Consider the following 7306-nt stretch of genomic DNA (forward strand, 5'->3'; position numbering starts at 1 on the left):
GTCAGAGAAGTCCCTTGAACTCTTTTATTTATACGCCTACGTCGCGTAATTGTCATTTATGAGGCTCTTTTAGCTAAGACGTTAGTTTCCGGTTACGACTTGTTTACCATAGTAAATTCTGCAGTCGTGGAATTAAGACTTTTTCTCTGTCGATGTATATTTAATAAAAAGATGTATTAGTAAAAAATTTGTTAAGAATAATAAGAAGGAAGTAAACGACTTTTACTTGCAATTTTCTTTCTAGTAAAATTTTTCATTTATAAAAATTTATTCTTAAAAACAATACAGAAGTATATTAAAAATTCTAAAATAGAGAGACACATATTTGTTTCGTCTGTAAATGTATTGAACTGCGATATTTGTATTTTTTGCATTAAAAATGTTTCTCGATGATGTGTAAAGTAAATTTCTCAAAAATATTCTTTATTGCGAAAGTTCTTTGTGATCAAAATGAGGTCAAATGTAAAATGTCACGATGGCGAAATGCTTTTCGCGCAGAGCAGCGAGATCATCGATTCCTGATGCGATTCGTGTGCCGAAACTGCTCGATGAGACTGCATCGGAGCAGCCGTGCGTGGGTGACCTCAGATTACGTCACGTCCGTCCCTTGCCACATTAGCAGACTGCCCACAGCCTTGTCACGTTGTTGAGATAATGGATCCATTCGCATGGATCACGATCCAGGATTGGACGTGCCCGGGACACTGGAAATAAATGCACGCGTAATGATACCGACCGTATTATTTCATCGTCGATGCAGAAGAGGGAACGATTCGTTACTGGTTTACCTGTCTGTAATCCAAATTGATCGCGTCTGTCATTGCAGAATACCTGTTTCACAGAGACAATATATATCATAGGGATGATCTATTTGCAGTTCATTAACCTTCGCATCGCATGATTCCAGTTGGTCGCAGGTAGATTTAGAATTGTAAAAAAGCAGTTTATGTCAGAAAGACTGATTGATAACTTTTAAATTTTTTTGGTGGTTAAGCAATTATTCTTTGTGCGCAGCGATACCTATTCGGTGTAATAATGATTTGAGGTGAAAATGATTCTCTAGAATTTTCATAGAAAAATATTATTCCTTGAGGATCTGTACGATAGATCTACCTTAGATTTACGATGTAAGACGATTTACGAGGAACAAGAACATATTTTATCATTCTGTGGAAGTAATCGAATTGCTAGTGGAAATTTTTCGAGTACTTTATCACAAAGGCGCATGATTCCTCACCGGGGAAACGAACTCATAGCGAACAGTTATAAGAAGAATGATCCATCTTTGCAATGGAAAACAGTTCTTCCGTGGTGAACATAAGAAATAATTTATAAAACTCTATCAAGAGATTTGAATTGATATTCAGTATATAAAAATGAAGAAGCGAAGAAAGTGTTTTTGATGAAGAACATCCTCTCATAAGTGTCATTCTAATTTTTGACAATAAAATCATGTTGGGCGTATGTCGAGAAGAACGATGACATCGGTGGTAATTTGTAATAATCTGTGCCAGACATCTACGTACACGTGTCATGAAATACACATTTAGCATTCAATTATTCAGTTTCTCGAGAAAATTACAGCGGCACTGTGATTTTCTTATTTTACATATACAGATGCTATAAATAGATGTCTCTAAATGATTTACGTCTTTAACTGCCTCCTATTTTATAATTATTTTTATATCATTGAAAGAGGAAGGAAAATTTATGGGTAGAATCAATTTTTAAGGAATTGCTGCAGCTTTTAATGCTTATACACAAATGTGATGATCCGATGATCCGATTTTCTTATTCTGACAATGATCTTATATTACCTTGACTAGCAATTACACTCTATACTATTACTAGAGCGTAGAAATTCTCTAGTTAAGGAAGAATATGGTGTGTATTGTGAGTCATATCTAACAATTTAAATATTAAATGATAATATCGAGATAACGAGATAATGATTATATCAAGTAAAACGGTATTCGATGTATCAACAGTTCATTTACATACTTGTAACATTATATATATTATAATGATTGTTATTAATTTACTTATGTACCAATATATTACCAATAATTATTATTAATACTTATTCATTTATCAATATATCATCTTTTTTATACCTACCTCTGATCCAGCAGTATTTCATATTCTATAAAGGATGTGATTGCGCCGCATTGAAATTCGTTGCACATGTGTTTAATGATAAATCAATAAAATGCAAATGCCTTGGGAATGTTGCCCATTTCGTTTCAAATGTCGATTTATTTTTCATTTTATTTAATAATAAATTGTCTACAATTTGTCCTAAGTTAGTACGTCTTGGAATTCTCGTGAGGGGGTTCGCGAGAAAGCATAGATCAATCAATCAAACTGGGTATGGAGGTGAACAACGAGCATTCGCGAAAGTGACAACGAAACGGTTCAACGCACCGTGTACAAATCCAACGGCGGATACAGTCGAGAATAAGCGGAAGTGAAGATACAGACGATACAGAAGAACGTTACATGCGTGTGTTGTAAAAGCGATTCGATGTCGGACGTGAGAAGACTAACGATTACGAGTGTGATGTGACCGTACATTCTGATGACAAGAAACAAATTAACAGTAGAATGAAAGAACAAAAGAAATGAGAAAAGAAAAAAATCTCTGCTCTATCTCTTTTCTTCGAATTCAATTCGGAGCAACAAATATTATTGTTGCAATTGTGCCGGTGTACGATGATGCGAGAGCACTCGAAGATGAGAGCTGTGCTTGGAGCCGCGACGATCTTTATCAAGTTTTACTAGAGCGCGTAGATCTGCCATTCGATTACAAAAGAGAATTCGATAATGCTTATTGTTGCAGGAAAATATTGCACGTTATAAGATCTTAAACAAGTCGTAGGCGCATATGGATGGTCGCAGATCCAAGCAGAACGTAGTACCCGAGAGCCATTGAATTCGACTCGAACGTGTCGACCGAAAGATATATATCCGATCAATCGGTATTGCGAATAGTATGGCATTAGCATATATTTGATGTCAAATTATCATCTCTCACGCATTGTTCGGTGCGAACACTGTACCTCGAAGCAGCATCGTCGCTGTTTGCTTCTTTGCAATTTAAATACGCCGAAGAATCGACTACTTATCATTGCAAATACGCTGAGTATTATTTTCAAGGTTTCGGGAATGCGACCGTGATTTAACGAGATCGCGAGCTATATATTAAAACTTTTATGTGATTTTTATTTATGCAATATTACGGATTATCACCATCGCGTTCGCCTCTCATACATATGATATTATATCTATAGCTTCCGCGATTTATGTATTTACGCAATATATTTTTTATGGCTATCTACAATTTATACACGAACTGATTAATAAGCGAAATAAGCGTACGTTTTCGGCCGCGTGACGAATGAAGCTGCACATAATTCGCGATGTCAAAAATCGCCGACTCTTCAAAATCGCAAACGTTCTGCTTCGAGGGCCTCACGAATTTCGCTTGAACGATTTCGGGCAATGAGCCGAAACTACGACTGGCTTTCAGGTACATATAACGAACGAAATGCCTAATTACTTAATTAATTCACGAATCACGGCGGTCGCTCGCGGCCTCGCGCGAGTTATACGTGTATGCGACAACGCGGCGAAAATACAACGAGTATCGCGAACGGAAAAAGTGGCGAAAAAAATGATGACGATAAACGTAAATTCATACGAGTCACGAAGAAGAAACTCAAGACGAACGAAACCGTCGTGACGGGTGATAAAGTTTTATAAACGGATTCACGATTCAACCATATTATCCATAAATATGCCGTTTTAAGCGAATCACATTTCTCTTTCATTTACCTTTCATTTTCGCTCTTTCTCTCTTTCTCTCTCTCTTTCTCTCTCTCTCTCTCATTCTCTTTCTTTTCTTCTCACAATCATACGTGCTTTCTTTCACAACCTTACGATTTTTCTAAATCTCCGTCGTATTTTGGATACGTTACGAATATATTCGTTTTATCATGAATTTTTCGCGCTGCGTGATAAACTCAAAGATAATGCGGAGAATCGTTCAAGATTTTGTCTTTTGGTTTTTTATTATTTTTATTCACTTCCCAAATTTTTCTTCCTTTACTCTCACATTTTCTCTCATTCTCTCCCTCCCTCTCTCTCTCTCTCTCTCTCTCTCTCTCTCTCTCTCTCTTTCTCTATCTCATTTTCGCATGTATCATGCTCATCCACACTGCGTGACCTCTTGAGATCGTTGTATCTAACTATGATATATCTACACGTTACTTATACATCTACAAGTCAGTTGGTTGGATCACCTTCTCTCGCGTACATGATTCTTCCTTTTTGCTGCATCCATTCAGAAGGGGGAGAGGGTGTCTCATGTATAATGTATGATTACGAAACGTGTATTATCATCACGTTGTCAAGAGCATTTCTCCAACGTCTACAGTGAACGTTGATTCGACAGAGATTTGTTCTCTTACATCCTCAGCATTACATACATCTCATGCATCCAATACGTTTATCGCTAGTAACATATTAACGATTTTACGCGATTGACGATAAAAATTGGTACCATTCTGTCGACGCGAATCCTTCAGCACCTCCTCCCCCATCCTTCCACATATTATCTCACATCGTAATATTCCCGCGCGGATATAATAATTAATTAATAAATACTCGTCGCGTTCGTCGCTCTCTCGTTGATTAATACGCTACACGCTACGTCGTTTACGATTTACAATATCAATTAATTATCAAATTATTAATTCAACCATTAGAATTACTTTAGAATATTGGTACTCTTTCGTGTCACCTCCGTTATTTCTTAACTTTTATCGTATGCCTTTTTTTTATTCTTTTGTTACCTTTGCGTGTATGTTACATTATGCTCTCTATTTTGTCTTAACAACAGCATTTGCTCATGTAAAACACGAATACAAATCGAGTAAACAAGCGCGAACAAACGCAAATGAACAACTTGTTTCAATAAGCGCAAATGAAGCTGCCAGTTTTCATAACGTCGGTTCATAATCATTGAAGCAAGTTATTTATTCGCGTTTGTTCGCGCTCGTTTACTCGGTCTAGATCCGGCTTTAGTCTACTTTCGTTCTTACTCCATTCATTCGTCCATGTATTCTCGCACGTTCACCTTTCTCGCATGTCAAGCTAGAACCGAGTCGAGCAGACGATCATGATCAAACACGAATGAACAACATTGATGAATGCAAATCGTATCACGATATTATAAAGTGTCACTTGGATGCATGTAGGTATGACTTTATCCTTGTTTGACATTCAATGAACAACAAAGATAAAATACCTGGATAAACCTAAATAAAGTTCTTGAATGCGGTCCTGATTGAAGAAAGCCGTTCATTCGTGTTTGTTCGCTCGGTTTGAATCCGGTTTCGTACGCACGCATACTTTATTTGCATATTTTAACAAAAATTGTATAGAGCGTTTTGATGACGTCCACGTCGCTTCTTGTTACGTATCTTCGTCCTCTTCCTCTCGCCGTTATGGTTCGTCGAAGTATAGTTGAATCGTGAGTAGGGCCCTTGCTAATATTTATAATAAATATGTATAATATGTACGTATGTATAAATAAGTGTTTGTACTATAAAGAAAGTAAAACGCCGAGAGTCGCGGGCCGGGCCGATTCTACGTGGGGTATCTTTACGGTCGCACGTGTAGAGAAAATTAGAAAAAAAGGGTAAGAGGAAAAACGAGCGCGCCGCTGCAGGTTATATCCCTTCACTGGGATATATATTCTCGTGTTAGGTCGCGCAGCTCGATACTGATTAGCCCGTAGATTCGCCCGAGAACCCCTCGCGATCGGCGATTGCCGGCCTTCGAGCTCACGTGATTCAAGATGATCCGATGCGTTTGGTGAGAATTAGGTGGGTTTCGAAGAACGCCTCTCTTGTATTATGTGCGCGTCTGTGTTCTTTGTTTGCTGCTTGTGAGTGTATGTATTTTCGTATGTCTGTCATATGTGTGGTGTGTACGCTTTCGTGTTTTATAACTCCTTCGTCTCTCTAATTACACACGAACTTCGGTTCAACCAGCGCGTGTGTGCGCACGTGCACCTCCCTTCCGACGGTGATGGCGGTGTGTCTATCGATCATCCTTCTCCACTTAATTATTCTAGTTTTAGTTATTTAATCAACGTCAACACTTCGTACGAAATGAATCGAATGCACTATCGGACCCATTTTTCATTGGCAGTTAAAGGATTTTTTCCTAATGATTTTCATTGTTTTTTTTTTTTTTTAAGAGTCCAATCGACATCGTTTGTCGTCGATGCGCGTGCTCGCGTCACTAATCTAATTCAAGAAGGATGACCGGTGAACGACCGGAGTGCCGATAGGCGGTAAACCAGCACGTCGCCAACATATGGTGACATACTTGGTGAACGTGCACACACAATCGTCATGCTATGGCCGAACATGTAGATTCGAAGAACGTTATTGTTATTTTCTCGTTTTTACGTTGCTTAAGAAAAATTATTGTGCCGATAATATGTTGGGTCGCTAGCGAAACCCTAAACAGGCAGTGCAGTACGAGTGAGTCCTTAAGCAATCTCGAGGCAAGCTTCGGCCTAATATCACGTTTCGAGTCCATTGCTCATCGATATAATTATTTTGTGTGTACGTTGTATATGTATGTGCGTGTGCGTGTGTGTGTGCGCGCGTGTGCGTGCGTGCGTGCGTGCGTGCGTGTGTGCGTGTGTGTGTGTATGTGTGTGTGTGGGTGGGTGATGCATGTGTGAGTGTACATATGTAAGTGTCCATATATGAGTGTGTGTGGTAATTCTTCGATTATCTTACTTTTTTGTTTTGCTTTCGTTTTTAATTATTACTTACAGCATACGATTAAATTTAATCTTATATTTAAAAGGTATACGCGGAGCATGTACAGTGGTACAGTTTCTTTGGAGTATCATGCCGACGTAACTATTTCCATTTTTTTGCTCTTCCGTCTTCCCTTCTCATTATTCTTTCGTCCCGATTGTGATACGGGACGATTTGATACAATTAAGCATCTCTTTGAGCCAATCGGGAGTATATCTCATTCTTCTGCGCACAGTTCCACTGAGTTTAAAAAAAAAAGAGCGTCCTCTTCCTGTTCGTTTTCCGTGAATTCTTCCATATGTTCCTCTACATTATTATATATAGTAACGTTAAAAATCACGGTCCTCTAAACCGGACATAGGCGTGGTTGGTGTACGCGGGATATGACCAATAATTATTGGATTCAAACATTTTCGTTTACGCACTTCGTTTCTATTATCGTCCCAGCGTGATCGGCGTCGCCG

This window comes from Atta colombica, unplaced genomic scaffold (assembly GCF_001594045.1).
Source record: "Atta colombica isolate Treedump-2 unplaced genomic scaffold, Acol1.0 scaffold110, whole genome shotgun sequence".
Lineage (NCBI taxonomy): Eukaryota > Metazoa > Arthropoda > Insecta > Hymenoptera > Formicidae > Atta > Atta colombica.